General features: G+C 50.2%; 1 protein-coding gene across 7 annotated transcripts in view; it reads left to right on the top strand.

Annotated features, from left to right (window-relative positions):
* PSD2 (pleckstrin and Sec7 domain containing 2) overlaps positions 1–18,798 on the top strand; it is a 147,386-nt gene that overhangs the window by 63,470 nt on the left and 65,118 nt on the right. For 2 of the 7 annotated variants that reach the window (XR_010380379.1, XM_064484346.1), the window contains exon 4: positions 1,431–18,361. The gene's annotated coding sequence lies outside the window, so the exon portion shown is untranslated. Of the gene's footprint in view, positions 1–1,430; positions 18,362–18,798 lie in introns of those variants that run through there. The other 5 variants (XM_064484342.1, XM_064484343.1, XM_064484344.1 and 2 more) reach the window with 5 other exon arrangements.

The raw sequence follows: 18,798 nt of genomic DNA on the forward strand, positions 1-18,798 counted from the left end.
AGTCCTTCCTTACTAATCAGTAAGCCAAAGGTAGGGAGTATTGGTAGATGTGCAGGAACCAAGTGAAATAAAAACAATTGAGTTTGTGCGGTGTTTCCACCCCTGAGGTAAAAATGAAATACATGTGCATACAAAATACAAACCATATAATTTTGATGATTCTGCATAAAAGTGTACTGTCCTTATATTTGCATTTAAAATTGGCATTGCACAATATAAAGGTGAAGGGTAAAGGTCATGCTAGTCAAAGGTGTTAATTTTTCTTTACTTAGAATGACATTAAATAGCAAATAAAAAACATCATGACAAGTCGAGAGATAGACCACATAGGAAAGAGAAAAGCGTTATATATATTAGTTTTATCCAACTATTTTATTTTTATTTTGAGACAGGGGCTGGTAATTAGATTTACTTATTTATTTAATGGAGGTACTGGGGATTGAACCCAGGACCTTATGCATGTTAGGCCCACACTCTACAACGGAGCTATACCTTCTTCCCATATTCAGTTTTATATTTGAGTGCCTTTAAAATTAGGCACTTTCTCTTTGCTTTTTGGACAAGAGACTGTGCATTTCCATTTTCTGCAGGGTCCTGAAGTGTAATGGGCTCTGAGTGGAAGACCCCCTCCATGTCTATTTTAGGATGGGGAGCTGTGAGAATGGGGACCAAGGCTTCCCTACTACTGGGTGTTCCCTCTGTGGTGCCGCCAGGGTGGTGGATAAGGCTCCCTGAGCCCAGGAGTGAAGACAGGAGATGGAACCACCTCCTTTTCTTTATATCCCTCCCAGCTGGTGGAAGGCCTAGGCTCTCCCTGGGGGTCCCGCTCTCCCCCTGTACCACAGTCCAGGGTTTAGGGCAGCACAGTCCCCTCAGGCTTAAAGATGATGCTGTCCTTGGCCTTGGAGGACATCTTCACTGACTACCAGGCTGCCATCCAGCCTGCAAGCTCCAGGGGGTCCCTGTTTCCCTCACCTTAAGACGGGCCTCCCCAAGGACAGGACCTGCAGAGGAGCCTCAGAGGAGGCTATTGTGAAGCTGGAGAGGGCTTCTGTCTTCCCTCTCCCAGCGCTGCCCCTAGTGGGTGAGGGCGAGGGGGTGGGTTCTCTCTCCTTGGCTTGCTTTTGGGAGGCAGTGAAGGGAGCAATGGAAACCCTTTGGCAGTGGTCAGCCAGCAGCCCAGGCCTGTAGAAGGCCCTGGCTCTTGAGGCAGAGGGAGTGGGCATGGGAGTGCAGCTAGGTGGGAGGGAAGAGCCTCCTCAGACTGGGTCTCTGAAGGGCTGGGGGAAGGCAGGCTGCACAGGGGCCGGGGGGCAGTAGGGGATGGGGGGTGGGGGGTAGTAAAGCCTCCCTCTGCACTGTTTGCCTCTGGCTCTAGTCCCACCAACTCACCCAAGCTCTCTGACTCTATTTCCTCTTTGATACCACAGGACAATGACTGCACCTGCACCCAGGACCACAGTGAACATTCTCTGAGCTAATGCATAAAAAGCATTTAGTGTCCCACATGGCACTTAGAGGCCACCATTCACAGGAGCTCACCTGTTGTGGAAGAGGAGGTTAGTGACTTGGTGGGGCCTCCTCCCTGCCACCAACAATGCCCTCCATCCCTTTCCCTCTCTTGAGTCCTCCTCTTTTCCTATTTACCCTGTTTCCTACTTCCTCTAGCATATGGCTTGTGCTCACCTCAGGGCCTTTGCACTTGCTGTTCCCTCTCTGCAGCTCTGGTCTCCCAGATGCTTGATGACTGACTATCGTTTCTGGGGTCTTAGCATAAATGTCACCTCCTCCAGGATGGTGTGCCTGACTGCCCCAGCTGATTTCTCTCTAGTGAAGCCATTCTACATTTCACTTGATAGGTGATAATTTTGTTTACTCATTTATTCAGCATCTTTCTCTCGTCCCTGCCAGGCTGTGGGCCTCAGGTAGGTGGACACCTTGTCTGTCTTGTTCCCATTGTCCTTGGTGACTGGCAGCACATAGTAGATGCACCTCACAGACAGAGCCCTGCTCTTCTGGAGTTCACTGTTTAATGAGTGAGGCAGGATTGAACAAGCAAAGAAAAGTTTTGATTTTTAAAAAATTTATTATTTTTAATTGTGGTAAGCTACACATAACATAAAATCAGCATCTTAACCATTTTTAAGTGTACAGTTCAGTGACATGAAGCACATTCACATAGTTGTGCAACCATCACCACCATCCATCTCTGGAACTCTTTTCATTTTGCAGAACTGAAACTACCTATTAAATAATAACTCCCCATTCTCTGCATCCACCCCAGACCCTGGCTGCCACCATTCTATTTTTTGTCTGTGCAAATTTAACTACTTTATGTGGCTCAAATAAGTGGAATCATGCAGTATTTGTCTTCTTGTGACTGGCATATTTTGCTTAGAATAATGTCCTCAAGGTTCATCCATGTTGTAATGTGTGTCAGAATCCCCCTCCTTTTTAAAGGCTAAATAATATTCCATTGTATGTACATACCACATTTCATTTATCCATTCATCTACTGATGGACACTTGGGTTGCTTCCACATCTTGGTTATTGTGAATAATGCTACTATGAACATGGATGTACAAATATCTCTTCAAAACTTGCTTCCAGTTCTTTAGTGTATATACCCAGAAGTGAAATTGTTATTAATTCTATTTTTAATTAAAAATTTTTTTTTGGTCAACTATTTTATTTTTATTTATTTAAAAACATTTTTGGGGGGAGGAGGTAATTAGTTTCATTTATTTGTTTATTTATTTATTACTGGGGGTACTGGGGATTGAACCCAGAACCTCAAGCTTGTTGAGCACACACTCTACCACTAAGCTGTATCTTCTCCCCTCTATTTTTAATTTTTTTGAAGAACCATCATATTGTTTGCTATGGTGGCTGCACCCTTTTACACTCCCACTAATAGTGCACAAGGGTTCCAATTTCTCCACATCCTCACCAACACTTGTTATTTTCTGCATTTTCTTTTTTTAGTAGTCATCCTAATGGATGTCAGATGGTTGTGATTTGTATTTCTCTAATGAACAGAATATCCATTTTGAAGGAGACATGTTTGGTGAGAATGGAGGGAGGGGAGCCTCTTAGCTCTGGTTTTCTGGAAGAAGGTGGCATTTAAACTGAGACCTAAAAGAAGGGAAGGAGGCAGCCATGGAGGATCTGGAGGAAGAACATTTTGGGGAGAGGAAGTAATAAGTACTGGGGACCTGCAGTGTGATTGAGTGCTGCCTGTTTTTGCTGGAGAAATAGTGAGTAATGGGGAGGGGATGGAGGTGGGAGATGTGGTCTGAGTGGGCTAGGTGATCCAGGGCTTTAGGCCATAGAAAGGAGTTTGTATTTTCAATTTACAGTAATCACTGGTTTCCTCAGGTTGTGGGCAGGAGGTGGGCCGAGGGGGAACACAGGGGACAGAGGGATGGCTGCTTGGAAAAAGGGGCTGACTGAGTGGTGATGTCCCTATGTGTGGGAGGGACAGTGCGTGCCCATGGGCGCTTAGTGCTTGCGGGTGTGTGCCCGTGTGCATGTGTGCATGCGGAGGCCTGGGCATGTGGGTTTGCATGTGTGTCTGGACACTCCCAGAGGCCCTGGATCATTCTGTGAACTTCTCTCTCAAGCACTACTATGCCTACCTCCTTCCTGCCCACACTGGCCACCCTAGCCAGCAGGGCTCAGTGTTGCTTCTCGGGCTCCTACCGTTGGCCTGGAACCAGCAAGGAGATTCCAGAGCCATACCTAGGGTTGAGGCTGGGCTCTGAGAATGACGACAAAACTTTGAAGTTTTGAAGACCAGGGCATGCCCGCCAGAGACCAGGAGATGTCTCCATACCTCACCTTTGCAATGCATCAAGGTATGTGGGGGCCCCAGACTGGGTGAGCAGGGCCAGCTGCTGCAGTACCGACAAGGGCCGCGTGGGGACAGCCGAGGACGCCGAGGGGTGGCGGAGGAAAGGTTGGGGGGTTGGGGGACACGGGCAGGCAGGTCTGGGGTGAACCTCTGCGGGGCTCTGCGGTTTGTTTCCGCCTCCGAGTGGCTGTGTGTGTGTGAGGAAAAAAAGGAAGCCATGAGCTCATCGCCATCCAGGGCATCTCATTTCATCTTCACAGCCACATCCTCATAGGCCCAGAGAAGTGGAACCACTTGCCCAAGGTCACTCAGCAGGGGATTCAGAGCAGGCCTGCTGGACCTCTCAGCCTGTGCCCTAACACTGCCCTACCCTGAGTGAGTTCATCTGCGCATGAGCTCTGGCTTGTTTATCTGTCTCTAGGGCCTTACCTCACCCCAAGTTTCCCTGCCTCATCAGGGCACAGTCCCTCTTGGGCAGGGCCAGGGCAGCCTGGGGAGGGAGGCTAGGACTTGAGACCCCTCCCAGAGGCCCCTGGGGAGGAGGCGTTCAGGGGTTCTGGGTTCAGCTCAGTTGTATGCCCCCATCACCATGGGAAAAACAATGTATAGCAACATCAGCCCCCTTTCTGATCTTCCCCTTGGCTGAGGGCTAGGGCAGCAGGGTTACGGGGATGATGGGAAGCTGGAAGCCTCCTCCTCCAGAAAGTCCTCCCTGATCACCCTCTCTGCCACCAATGTCAGAAATAGCATTTGAGCTCCTTTGACACTTCAGTCAGGGAGACTAAAAACTCACTCTGGGTTGCTCTAAGGGACTTCAGAGACCCTTAATCCATTCTCTTAGTCAGCCTAGAAATCTCTCTAACCCTCTTGACAACTGTCCATTTTGCTTGCACATCTCATGTGGCAAGGGGCTCGCTGCCTTAATGGGCAGCCCATTCCATTGTAGAACAGCGCCTTCTAGTGAGACCAAACTGGCCTGTCTGTCTCGTTGGAACTCGCTCACCCTGTGGAGCACAGAGCACGCACCCCTGTCTGCTGCACGCAGGCCCCAGCTGGCTTCAGAGAGGTCTGTGCCCTCTCACCCCCATGCCCACCTTCTCTCCAGCTTCAGTGGCCCCAGCACCCCATAAAGCACCTTTCTAGCCCTTCATCTCATGAGCAGCTCTCCTCTGGGTATACTTTGGATGAGAATGGCTGCTTCTGTAGTGACTGCTTTTTTCTCAATACACGAGAAAATATGGGTTTGTTGTAGGGAAATTAGAAAATACACACAAGGGAAAAACAGTCACAACCCCACCACCCAAAGACAAGCCCTTTTAGCTCCTTAGGAGTCTCCTTCCAGACTGACACCAATGCGTGTGTTAATAAAGCGCAAGGCAAAAGCTGGTGGTAGGAAGCCTTTTAGGGGAGAAAGGCAGTTATTGTTTAACTTAACACTTTGAAGGGTCATTTGGTTGTGAAGACAGGTCTGTTCTGGGAGGTTGAGGAAAGGAACAAAGAGAAGGAAATGATTCTGATAGTAAAGAAAGAAGTTTGAGTTTCCAAGGGCCATGCTAGAGATGAGGGGAAATGGTTCCGAAGCACTGCCCTCCTCACAAGCTCTCAACAATCATTCGCTCTCACTGTCCATCATCTTCGTCCTCCCCGAGCCTGGGGCTGGCGTCGTGGGAGTGGGGCAAATCCAGGTTCCAGTGGCAGTGGCCTCCTCTAGAATGAGGGAGCAAAGGCTGCAATCCTGACCCCCTGGGGGATGCCCCCCGCCTCACAAGATCAATCACACCATGAATGCTCCCCTTGCCCCAGGTATCAGTCAAGTTGTGAGTCCAGCGGGTGGCACTGGCCGTGTGAAGGAATAAGGGGTGTTCCCAAGAGACAGTACAGGGGAAACAGGACAGTGTGCAGGAGGTGAGAGGCAGATGGGAAATGGAGAATTTCATGGGAATGAGGAAACAGAGCCAGCTGTACTAAGAAGAAATTAAAGCTCCCCAATAACTCCAGGGATTGGGATGGGATGGGGTGGTGCACTGAGTACCCTGTGTCATGGGCTGGGACCTTTTTATTTATTTTTTTAACATTTTTTTTTATTGATTTATAATCATTTTACAATGTTGTGTCAAATTCCAGTTGCACAAATTTTTCAGTTACACATGAACATATATATATTCATTGTCACATTTTTTTTCTCTGTGAGCTACCATAAGATCTTGTATATATTTCCCTGTGCTATACAGTATAAGCTTGTTAATCTATTCTACAATTTTGAAATCCCAGTCTATCCCTTCCCACCCTCTGCGGGCTGGGACCTTTAGTGAGGGGAATAACCCCAGAAACCTGCTTTTCCTTCTCAACTAGTTTATATATATAGAGAGAGAATGTCTTTCCATTTCAGCAAATATTTGTGATGTGCCATTTTAACTGCTGCAAATATTCCAGTGCATAAAGACTCTGTGATGTCTCTGACCACGCCCTATTTTAGGACATTTAGGACGTTTTGCTATCATAATTAATGTTTCAGTTAAAAGCCTTGTAGCTACATCTTTGCCCACATCCATGTTTAATTTTTTTAAGATACATTCCTAGCAACGGAACTGCTGGGTTGAAGAGCAGGGACATTAACGCTTTTGATACGTATTGACAAATTGCTCCCCAGAAGGTGGCGCCACTTTTGGCCCCTGATGGGTCACAGCTGCGTGAAGGTGCCCCTTTCTCCACCCCTTAACCATCAGTTGTCTTCTCTACCTAATATTTTAATATTACAATTTTAAACATACAGAAAAATTGAATACCTTTTATTGCGACACCCATCTAGCCACCACTCAGAATTGACAATTTACATTATACTGTGTTTGCTTTCTCATCGTCTGTGCATCTCTCTCCATCAGTTCATCTTCGTTTTTGGATGTATTTCAAAGTGAGTTGCAGGTACACTTCACCCCCCAACACTTCAACATGCATATCACTAACTAGAGCTCAATATTTGTGTATGGTTCTTTGCTTTTTTGAGACAAAAACCTATATAATGAAATGCATAAATCTTTTTTTTTTATTGAAGTATAGTTAGTTTACAATGTTGTGTCAATTTCTGGTGCACGGCATAATAGTTCAGTCATTCTTATACGTACATATATTCATTTTCATATTCTTTTCCACTATAGGTTTTCACAAGATATTGAACACAGTTCCCCGTGCTATACAGTGTAAACTTGTTGCCCATCTGTTTTATATATAGTAGCCAGCATCTGTAAATCTTGAACTCCCAGTTTATCCCTTCCCACCCTCTTCCCCCTGGTAGCCATAAGTTTGTTTTCTATGTCTGTGAGTCTGTTTCTGTTTTGTAAATGAGTTCACTTGTCTTTTTTCTTAGATTCCACACATAAATGATATCATATGGTAATTTTCCTTCTCTTTCTGGCTTACTTCACTTAGAAGGACAATCTCCAGTTCCATCTATGTTGCTACAAATGGCGCTATTTTATTTTCTTTTATGGCTGAATAGTATTCCGTTGTATAAATATATCACAGCTTCTTTATCCAGTCGTCTGTCGATGGACATTTAGGTTGTTTCCATGTCTTGGCTATTGTAAATAGTGCTGCTATGAACATTGGGGTGCATGTATCTTTTAGAATTAGCATTCTCTCTGGGTATATGCCCAGGAGTGGGATTGCTGGGTCATATGGTAAATCTATTTTAAGTCTTTTAAGGAATCTCCATACTGTTTTCCATAATGGCTGCACCAAACTACATTCCCACCAGCAGTGTAGGAGGGTTCCCTTTTCTCCACAGCCTCTCCAGCACTTATCATTTGTGGACTTTTTAATGGTGGCCATTCTGACTGGTGTGAGGTAATACCTTATTGTAGTTTTGATTTACATTTCTCTGGTAATGAGTGATATAGAGCATTTTTTCATGTGCCTATTGGCCATTTGTATGTTTTCATTGGAGAATTGCTTGTTTAGGTCTCCTGCCCACTTTTGGATTGGGTTTTTTTTTTTTTCTTATGAAGTTGTATGAGCTGCTTATATATTCTGGAAATTAAGCCCTTGTCAGTCTCATATTTTGAAATATTTTCTCCCATTCTGCAGGTTGTCTTTTTGTTTTGCTTGTGGTTTCCTTTGCTTTGCAAAAGCTTGTAAGCTTAATTAGGTCCCATTTGTTTATTTTTGCTTTTATTTCTATTGCCTGGGTAGACTGCTAAGAAATGCACAAATCTTAAGTATATCATTCGTTGAGTTTTGACAAATGCATGTACTTGTATACCCCAGCTCCTATCAAGATATAGAATATTTGCATCACTCCAGAAAGCCTCGTAGTCACCCCCTGACCCCACTGTTCTGGTTTCTTTCACAGTAGCTTAGTTCTGCCCATTCTGGACCTTCATAAGAATGGAGTCATAGAGTATCCACTCTTTTTCTGTGTCTGGCTTCTTTCACTCAGCATAATGTTTTGGAGATTCATCCACATGATTGCATATGTCAGTCGTTTGCTCCTTTTTATTGCTGGGTAGAGTTCCATTGTATAGATGTATAACAGCTTGTTAATCCATTCACCTCTTGATGGACACTTGGGCCATTTCCAGTTTGGGGCCATTGTAAATAAAGCTGCCATAAACATTCTTGTACAAGTCTTTGTGTGAACATATGTTTTCATTTCTCTTGCATACCTAGGAATGGAATTGCTGGGTCATAGTTTAGGTGTGTGTTTAGTTTTATAAGAAACTACTCGATCTTTTTACAAAGTTGTACCATTTTACACTCCCTCCAACAAAAGATGATCTTCGCCACTAAGTTTGAAGTTCAGAACACGGTGGGGTTGTCACCTCCTTGGTTTTGGGTGCTATACCTCAGTGACTACTGCTGAAGGTCATAATGACAGGGTTGGCTGAGTTGCCCTGGAAATCAACTGGACACCTTGAGCCATTTCTCATGGACAGATGAATGGATGGGTGCCCAGCCAGGTCTTCTTGACCCTGAACTTGTACAGTTACTTTGTTGGAATTTGATTTTTTTTTCCATTTGTTCTCATTAAATTCAATTTTGTTCATTCTGACTTAACCCTCTGTCCAGTCCTGATAGTGATGAGATTAGCAAACTCACATATAGTTACCATATAACTCGGCGCGCTAACTCATTCAGACTTCAGAACAACCCGACTGGAGAACTACTATTATCCCTATTTTAGAGATGAGGAAATTGAGGCCCAGAGAGGTTAAGTAACTTGCCTATGTTGACTCAGTCATTAATGAGCTGGGAATAGAGCCTGGCAGTTTGGATCCAGACATCATGGTCTTAACCACTCACTCTGTTTCCTCTTTATGGCTTCAGATGTCATCTCCCTCCATCTTCCAGTCTCAGCAGGCTCAGTGAGCATGCCTCTAGGTCTTCATCCAGATTACTGGTTAAAAAACCAAATGAAGCCTATGGACCAGATAAGTCTAGGGCCAAGGACAGAGCTCAGTGGCATACCTCTGAAGATCTCCTCTATGGCATTTTATTTATCCATTTATCTATTAGACACTTAAGTTTCCACCTTTTGGCTACTGTGAATAGGCTGCTATCAAGCTTGTTAATTATTATTTCATAATTCCTGTCTCATCAGGTTCTTACCAACCCTTCCCACTAAGATGGCTCTTGTCAAGGTCTCCACTGACATCCATGTTGCTAAATCCAGAGGTCAGTTTTAAGCTCTCATCTCACTTGATCCATCAGTAGCATTTGACTTGGTCCATCTCTCTCCTCCTTGATGCTGTTTCTTCATTTGGTGACGGGATCCCACGCTTTCCTGCTTTTCTTCTACCTCTCTGGACACTCCTTCTGAGCCCTGCTTGTTTCTCCCTTTTCTCCCCTCCCACTTCTTCATATGGGAGGCCCTCAGGGCTCCTCTCCTGGCCTTCTGACACAGCCCCCACTCCTCCGCTCCTAGGTGGCCCCATGACCTCTCCTGAATGTCCATCTCCCGAATGTCCAGTACCCAGACCTTCCTCATGTATCTGGCTATCTGACATCTCCAGTTGGGTGGCCAACTGATGTCTCAGCCTCCACCTGTCCTCCTCAAACACGTTCTCCCCCGCTTCCCCTCTTATTTCCTGGCAGCTCTATCCTTGCTGTTGTTCATGCTCTCACGTTTTGCTTCACTCTTGACTCCTCTTTCTCTTATATCCTACACCCAGTTCCTCATCTCATCTTATTGACTTTAACTTCAAAACATCTGGGGGGAGGGTTTAGCTCAGTGGTAAAGCGCATGCCTAGCATGCACGAGGTCGTAGGTTCAGTTATCAGTCCTGAACGGAGGGGATATTGGAACAGATTTGCCCTGGTCCTGCCGTAGAGGACCTCTCAAGCTGTCAGGAGAGAAGGACAAGCATAGTGATGGGACAAGACAGACTGAGGGATCCTGCTATACTAAGCTGAGATGAATTGTACCCAAGGTTGGGGAGGGATGTAGGAAGGGGGAAGTCACCCCTATAGAGCTCATTTCCCAGCTGTCACTGCCCCCATCCACTCCAGTGCAGGCGGAAGGGTCCAGTTAAAGTACACACCAGGGACAAAATACACACCAGAGAGTGGAGTCTGGGCTCTTTTTTACTTGAGGTATGGTCTGCGGTAGGACACTTTCCTAGTTTCAGTGTCCTCATGAGTAAAATGGAATACATGATGTCCACCTTATAGGGTTGCTGTGAGGATGAAATGAGATAATGTGTGAAATGAGATAATGCCAAGAACTTAGCATGAACCTGGCTCACAGAACCGTCTTAATAAAAGCGGCTGCGGTTATTACCCGCGGTCTCCAAGCCGGTGGTTGCGCTTGGTAGTGTAGGTGCAATTCTCACAGATACCAGCAGGTGGCGCTCCGATACCATAAGATCCGGTTCCTGGACTGACTGCTTTCGGAAGGGCGCCGGAAGGGGTTGGGCGGGGCGGCTTCCAGCTTCTCAGCCAGTTAGACTGTCCTTCCCGGCTGCGCTGAGGAGAGATACCTGCACTCCCCTCAGTTCCAAGGAAGAGCGGGCCTGGGTCACCGTGGGATAATCAGTGATGCCTCAGTTTTCCGTCTGTATTGTGGAAGAGAATGGCTTTCGGGGACAACCAGAGCCAAGTTAAGGAAATACTCAGGTTGGTCCAGGTAAAGGACTTCCTGTACGAGCGAGCATCCCAGCACTGGTTACAGGCTGGTTACAGAGGGACTGCGACTGGACCTCGGGCGCAGCTGGGCCTGGTGCTGAGGCAGGGGGATGACTCATATGACCTCTATTCGCTTCCCTTCTGGATAAGAGAGATATTGAGAGAGAGAATCCTGGGCTGCCCAGCGCGGAGGACCCAGGACCGTGCGTGGCTCCGTGACGCGCGCGAGACGCTCTGGTAATCCCGAGTGCGGCCAGCAGAGGGAGGCAGAGAGGCTCGTGGGTCTCGCAGGGCTACCCTTCCATTCCCAAGCTCGCCCTCCCGGGACCTTCCCCGTTGGCCGCATCTCCCCGCGTCTCCCCAGGCCGGACTCAACACGTCTCGTGTCCCTTCGCTTTGAAAAAGGCTTGTCCTCCTCCCTCCGGCTGGGCTTCCTGGGGCAACACTGGGGTGAGGGCCGGCTTTAACCCTAACTCTGTGAGCCCCAGTTGAGCCCTATCCTCTGGGCCTCAGTAACCTGGATGAGGTCTACTGGCCACTGTAATCCTAGCAGCTCTAATTTCCTGAGATGGGGTGATGTTAGCTCCCCAAGGGTAAGGCTTTGAGTGGCAGAAGGAGATCCTTTCCTTACCTCCCCCCCCCCCCATTAACCCAGGCCTGGATGGCCAGCTGGACCTCCAGAAGCAGGCGAATGTACCCCATCTCACCCTGGCCAGTTCCCGGCATTCTCCTGGATGGGCTCCCAGAGGTCCACAAAGGCTCTCAGACAAAGTTCTGGGCCAGGCTTTGCCTGTGCCCTGGGCCTGCAGCCGGCTGGCTCTAAACACCGCAAGTCCCTGGCACTCCTTGTGGGGCTTTGTCCACCAGCCCTGGACCAGTGCTAGCAGGGCCACACTTGCTGGGGGAGGGGATGGGCCAGGCAGCTGTCAGAGCCTGAGCAGTCTCCCTTCCCTCTTGCCCATGGCCTTGCTCTCCTCCAGGGGACCTTCCTTCTACCCTACCTTGCTGAGACAGTGCCCTGCCTTCTCCTTTGGGCTGCAAGCTCAAATTGTCACTTTCTTCAGGGGCCTGCTCATATTCTACTACTGATTTGTCCACTCATCCATCCATCCATTCAGCACTTACTGAGCTCCTACTACACTCCAGGCCCTTACTAGATGCTGGAGGTCCCCTAGTAATAAGATTCACAGTCTTGGTGAGATTGTAGGCAGGAGACTAGTAAAACCCATACCTAAAATTTGATTTCATCTTGTGGTAAATAGAGTGAAGCAGATAAGCAGCATTCTCTAGGAAGCTCCACCTACTGGGATATTTCCCTTGGAAAATCGTCTGTGCTGTGGAGAGAGGGACTTCGTCTGAGTCCTGCATGCCCCCTCCCAGGGCCTGGCAAACAGGCGCACAATAGGTGCTCAGTAAATGTTTGTTGAAGGAATGGATGAATCTTTACCCTCACAGCCAGGGGCTGCCAGCAAGAAGGGTCTTTCCACCGTACACTCCCTCCTAGTTAACACAGGAGTGGCAGGTAATGTTGGGATGTACAGGTGAGACCCTGAGGCTCCCAGGATTCCACCTCTGGCCACTCTGGCCCCCTGCCCTACTCCTCACCACATGGCTTCCCTACCTTGGGCCCAGCCAGAGTCCAGGGGCTATGCGTGGATTCCACCATGATTGCTCAAGCATCCATTCTTGGGCTTTATCACCTTTTGGGTGCCTCCTGTGTGCTGGCCCTAGGGTCAGGAGGATCTGGGGACCCAGAGAGGAGGGAGAAGGGTCCTTGCTCTCCTGGATCATCCAGTCCAGACAGTAATGGCCAGTGTGTATGTGCCGTGATGGAGGAAGACCATGGCACTGGGGGCCCGGAGAGGTGTGTGCCCAGCTTGGGGACACCTCCTCAGAGAGACCTCCTTTGATTACCTGGCTGAAGGAGTTCCCACCCTTCCAGCTAGGTGCAGTCACAGCCCCATTTTTTCTGTTTATTTGTTTCAAAGCACTTTTTTAGTATCTGCAGTTATCTTCTGTCTTTGTCTGTTGGTGTGTTCATTATCTGAGTGCTTACTGGGGGCCTACAATGTGCCAGGCAGTGTTCTAGGCCCTCAGGATACAGAAGTGAAGGAACAGATTTCCTGCCCTCCTGGAGTTTATGGTCCAGTAATGGTCGTGGTGGTCACGAGACAGACAATAACTAGAATCAACATGTAGTATACAGATCTGTGTTATGGAGGAAAAGAAAGCAGGGAAAGGGAGAGGTGGGTGAGGGAGGGGGTAGTATTTAGGTAGGGTGGTCAGGGAAGGTGATATTTGAATGAAGAGCTGAAGTGGGTAAGGGGTGAGTCATGCAGCTACCCCAGGGAGGAGGGTTTCAGGCACAGGGATAGCAAGTGCAAATGCCCTGAGGTAGGAATGTGCCTGGTGTGTTAGAGGAAAAGCGAGGAGGCCAGGAGAGGTGTGAGGTCAGAGAGGTGACTGGTGCCAGATAATGCGGGGCCTTGTAGCCAGTGTAAGACTCAGCTTAAGGCTTAATGACCAGAGAGTCATTTGAGGATTTGGAGCAGAAGAATGACATGATCTGACTGCCGCTGAACAGGATCCCTTTGGCTGTGGTGTTGGGAATGTTGGTTGTGTGGCTGTGTGGAAGCAGGGGGAGCAGTTAGGAGGCTACAGTAATTATCCTGGTGAGAGAGGATGGTGGCTTGAGCCAGGTGGGGCAGTGGGGTGTGAGAGAAAGTGAAGCAAAGATAACTCTCAGGTTTCCTGCCTGAGCTGATGGAAGGATGCTGGTGGTGACATTTACTGCAAAGAGGAGGCTTTGGTTGGGATAGGTTGGAGCTGCTCTTTGGACATCCCAGTGGACACTTCAGACCAGCAGTTGGGCTTGGGGGTCTGACCTCAGGGGGTTAAGTTTGGAGCTGGAGAATCATTAGGGTTTAGATGGACCTTGAAGCCAAGGTGGGCTCAAGGTGGGAGAGCGAAGGGGAGAAGACAGAGGACAGCCCTGGGGCGCATCGGCATTTGGAGGTCAGGGAGGGGAGGAGGAACCAGCAAAAGAAAATGAGAAGGCATAGCCTGGAAAGTGGGAGGGAAACCAGGGTAGTGTGGTTCTGGAAGCTGAGGGGAGAACATATTTCTCGGGGGGGTGTGGTGTGGTGGTGATCAACTGTGTCAAATGCTGCCAATAAATTAAGATGAGGTCTGAGAATTGACTTTTGGATTTGGCATCATAGTGGTCACTAGGGACCAGGCCTTAGTCGTCTGTCTAGTCCCTTTGTACAAATGTTAGAAAGAAGTGGCCTCTCTGTACCTCCCCTATACAGGTGGACCCGGCTGTGCAGGCACACAAAAGGGAGACACCTCAGTGTAAGTGAAAAGGTGTCCCTCTCCCAGCCAGAGGTAGCCTTGAACTAGGCACACAGCATGGTGAGAGGACAGCAGGCTGGATTTCAGCTCCCTCTCCACTCCTTAGCCCCTCAGGCACCCTTGTGTGGTGCCCAACCTGTATGTCCGTATTCAGCAGCTGTATTAGTGACTTTGATGAGTAGTGTCAGTGGAGTGAGTGTGGATGAGGAATGAGAGTCAGATTGGAGTGTGTTCAAGAAGGAATGGAGTGGGGGACAGTATAGCTCACTGGTAGAGTGTGTGCTTAGCATGCATGAGGTGCTGGGTTCAATCCCCAGTACCTCCATTAAAAATAAAAAGTAAATAAACCTAATTACCCCTCCCCAAAAAAACCACCAAACAACAGCAACAACAAAAAGTCCCCAAAATAAAAAAAATTAAAAAAAAGAGGGAATAGGGGAGGAATTGGAGAACATGGCCAACTTTCTCAAGGAGCTTTGCTGTAATGGGGAAAAAGAAATGGGACAGTAGCTGGAAGGAGCTGTAGGGTTGAGAGGAACTAGCCAAGTGGGGGTGGGTGAAGGGGAAGGCATCCCAGGCAGGGGACCAGCATAAGCAAAGTGAGGTCATTAGGTCTGGTTAGTGTGGAGAGTCAGAGGTCCTGGAACATCACATTTGAGGTGGGAGGTGTCAGGAGAAGATACTGGACAGGTGGCCTGAAGCCTTTATCTTGGGGGTGGGGTTGGAGCATGGCTGGGCACACAGCAGGTGCTCACTGAGCACCCTGGGATTGCCTGGAGAAGCCCTTCCCAGCCTCTCCTCCCCAGGCCTCAGTCTTCCAGCTGGCACTTGGGAAAATTGGGTGTTTCAGGTGTTCTCTGAGCCAGTGATGGACCCAAATGCTTTCCCCAAATGCTTGGTAGGTCTCAGGTCTTGGCCTCGTTTTCTCCCTAGATGCCCCCACGCTGTTCAGGCTGAGGAAGAGCAGGAGGCCCTGCCTGGGCCTAGGGAGGCAGGAGGTCAGGTAGAAGGATGACCCTGGGAATGGAGGCCATGGCAGAGGCTGTGGTGGGCTGAGTGGCTGGGAACTGTGTCCCCTGCCCCTTTTCAGCCTCCAGAACCTGCCTTCCTGAGACTCATCCTCAGGAGGAAAGGGAAGTTTCTTGGAGGAATGAGAGAAGCTGTGGCTTCTTTCCCTGCAGGGATGCTGGGGAATACAGTGTATTTTGGCTGCTGGGTGGGACGATGCTGGCTTTGTTCTCTTTCAAGGCAAAAGTAGCTACAAGGAGTAATAACAATGACCCTCTCTTCCATGCCCATGGCACCCAAAGCACTCTCCTCACAAAGAGCCCACCTGTGGCCTTGTGACAATCCTTTGAGCCCTTTGAGCTAGTTCCACTTGACATGGGAAAATGAGGGTCAGGGATGGGATATAGCTGCCCGTGGCCACATGGCCGGGAACCAGCAGTGGCCAGACTAGAACCCACGTCTCCTGGCCCTGGCCAGCTCATGCCCATTGCAGCAGGCTCCTGGAATTTCAAGGGCTGGGAAGCAGACCCAGGCCAGGGACTAGGTGCTGTCTACCAGCCTGGCCCAGATTAAGTGGGGAGACAGCTGGTTTTCCTTTTCGCATATATTTATTAAGCCATACTGAGTGTTAGGTGTTAAGGATACATTGTGAACAAGGCAGACCATGCCTTCAGGAGGCTCACAGTCCCTCTAGGTGGACAGAGATTAAATAATTGATTCCATGATTAGGTCCCTCATTACAGTGGGAAGAGCCGTGGCCTGTTGGGTGCATCTGTGGGCCAGGTCCTGGGTGGGTAGGCACTGAGCACATCAGCTCCTTTCATCCCTGGCCCAGCCCCACAAGGAGGGCTGTGACCATCCTCATTGGGTAGATGAGGAAGTGGAAGCTCGGAAAGGTGGTCCAGCTGTGACTTGAGGTCATGGGTCCTGAGGATGGGGAGCAAAGCCCTGGCACTTCCACTTCCCCCCACAGCCCCTGCTGCTTGCCAACTGCCACCCAGCCCTGCCTCCAGGAAGCAGAGACTAGAACGTAGAGGGCAGGACAGCAGGGAAGCCCTCTGTGCCCTTCAAGAAGGCCCTGGCTTCCTGCAGTAGAGTGGCCCCCTTGTTTCTGGGCTCCAGAATGCCCTAAGTTTTGATGGGCATGAAGGGGTGTGGCCAGAGTTCCCTCTCAACTGCCCAGCTGTGTCCGCAAGATCAGACCTCGTGGCTTATGCTTTTGGAGTCTGTAAAACAGGTTGTAGGATTGTTTTGAAGGTTAAATATAACATGTGGAAAGCATTTAGTGAGGACTCTGGCACATGGTAGATGCACATAGTTAATAGCAGAAGTATCACCATGGTGATTGAGACCCCAGCTGTGGCCCATCTGGAAAAGGGAGGAGACTGATCATAGCTCAGACCCTGTACCTCCAGTTACTGCCACTTGGGCAGCTTAAACACCCCTCTCAGGTCAGCAATTCTCTCTTCTCTCATCCTCTTCTCCCTAAGAAGAGGGTCCCTGTCTGTGTGTGTATGGGTGGAAAGAAGATCAGAGAAAGCCTCATGGAGGAAGAGGCATTTAAGAAGGGATTTGAGGATTGAGTAGGAGTTCATTGAGCTCAGCAGGATCAAGGCCTGACCAGAGGGTGGAACACCTGCACAGGTACAGAGGTGGGAAGGAGCTGGGTGTAGTGAGCAGCCCCTGGGTAGGGCCTGATTCTAACCTGATCTCCCTCCTCTGTGGGAGGTGGCCTGCCCACCTGCCCTGCCTCCCCACAAGTCCTGGTCTCCCTAGATCCCTGTGGGTGTGGGCCCTTCATTTTCTCTCTGAGAGGTGGAACCTTGTCCTGTAAGAGCCTTACAGCCAGGAAGTAATTTTTAGTGTTTAGCTCAGGTTCGATACTGTCAACCGTCTTCAGAGCTAGGGTCCTGGAGGCGGGGAGGGCTTCAAAGTGGTGACTAGCAGGGCCTATGTGGCAGGTTCCTGGGGAGAGAGTTTCTGCAGCCCCGAGTGCTGGGCCCCTGACCTGGCAAAGGGATTCTGCAGCCCCTCCCTTCTACCCGCCTCAGGGTCTCTCCCCTTTGTCCCTCTCCTCTGCACCTGTCCTCACTGCACTCCTTCCAGCTCTGTCCAGGCCTATCTTCTCACCCCATACCCCAGGTCTTTCTGTCCCTCTGTCTGTCTCTGTAGGTAGGTAGCTAGGGCTCAGCCTCCCTCTCTCTGAGATTGTCCACCTTGGTCCCTTGCACTCCTCGCTTCTCTCGGCCTGATTAGGTCTCCTGGGCGAGAGAGTGTGTGTGTGTGTGTGTGTGTGTGTGTGTGTGTGTGTGTGTGTGTGTGTGTGTGTGTGTGTGTGTGTGTGTGTGTGTGTGTGTGTGTGTGTGTGTGTGTGTTGGGGGGCCGTCGGTAGAGGCAAGGAATCAGACCACAAGCAGACCAGGGGAGGAGGGCAAGGATCCGCTCCCGCCTTCACCCCGAGGAGGACCGAGCGGATCCTGAGAGCTCAGGGTCTGTGGCCCGAGGGTCCCGCCGAGGGGGTGGTGTTGGGTCTGGCAGGCTGGCCCGGGGTTAGAGGACAGCTGGAGCTCGGCTGGGCTAGGAGGGGGGCGGAACCTCGCAGCGCTCCCCTCCCCCACTTTCTTAAAGGGCCGGCGCGGGCCGGTGCCGGACCGGCTGGTCGTCCCTTCCCCGCCGGGTCACGGCGCACGGTCGGTCCCTCAGTGCAGAGCGGCAGGCGGGCCGGCAGCCTGGGTGGCCGCTGTCGCCTCCCGGCTGCGCTCCCCGCGCGCTCCGCCCGCAGTCTCCCCCCTCCCCGCTCTTCCCCGCCCTTCCCGCTCCTCCCTCCCTCCTTCTCTCCTTCCTTCCCTCCCTCCTGCCGTCCGTCCCCCCATTTCTGCTCAGCTTCTCCACAGCCGCGGCTCTCACACCTGAAGGGAAGGATAGAAGCGGGCGCGGGAGCCCGGACAGGCGGCGGCGGAGTCGGACGGCGGCCTCCGCATGGCCCCGCCGTGAGAGGCTGGACCCAGCGCCTGGGAGCAGGAGCGGTGAGTGGAGCCACGGGACCACCTTGTCCCCAGGGCCCGCGTACTCTGGGACCCCGCCCCTCCCGAAGCCGAAGCAGGGCTGGGGGCCGGGGATGGGGGTGCTGGGGTTGGGGGAAGCATGCTGGGTGGCGGGCGCCGCCCTCCGCCCTCAGTGCCCGCCTGGGTCTGCTAACAAAGCTACGTTTTGAGATCAATTCCTTGGCGGTTGGAGCATCCGAAGGATACGGTTGTCATGGAGATGGGGCCGAGAGAGGAAGCCTGGGCTGGCCGGGTCTGGGCCAGGGAGAGAGGACGCCGCTAGAGAGCCCCAGGCCAGCCTGCGGGGAGGGTCAGGGCTGGTGGCCCAGTTGTCTCCTGATCCTCATCTCCTCTTCGTTTGTATAATCTGAGTGTATATGTGTGCGTTGATGTGGTGCCAGTGGGAGCTGGGTGGCCAG

The sequence above is a fragment of the Camelus dromedarius genome, chromosome 3 (assembly GCF_036321535.1).
Source record: "Camelus dromedarius isolate mCamDro1 chromosome 3, mCamDro1.pat, whole genome shotgun sequence".
In the NCBI taxonomy this organism is placed as follows: Eukaryota; Metazoa; Chordata; class Mammalia; order Artiodactyla; family Camelidae; genus Camelus; species Camelus dromedarius.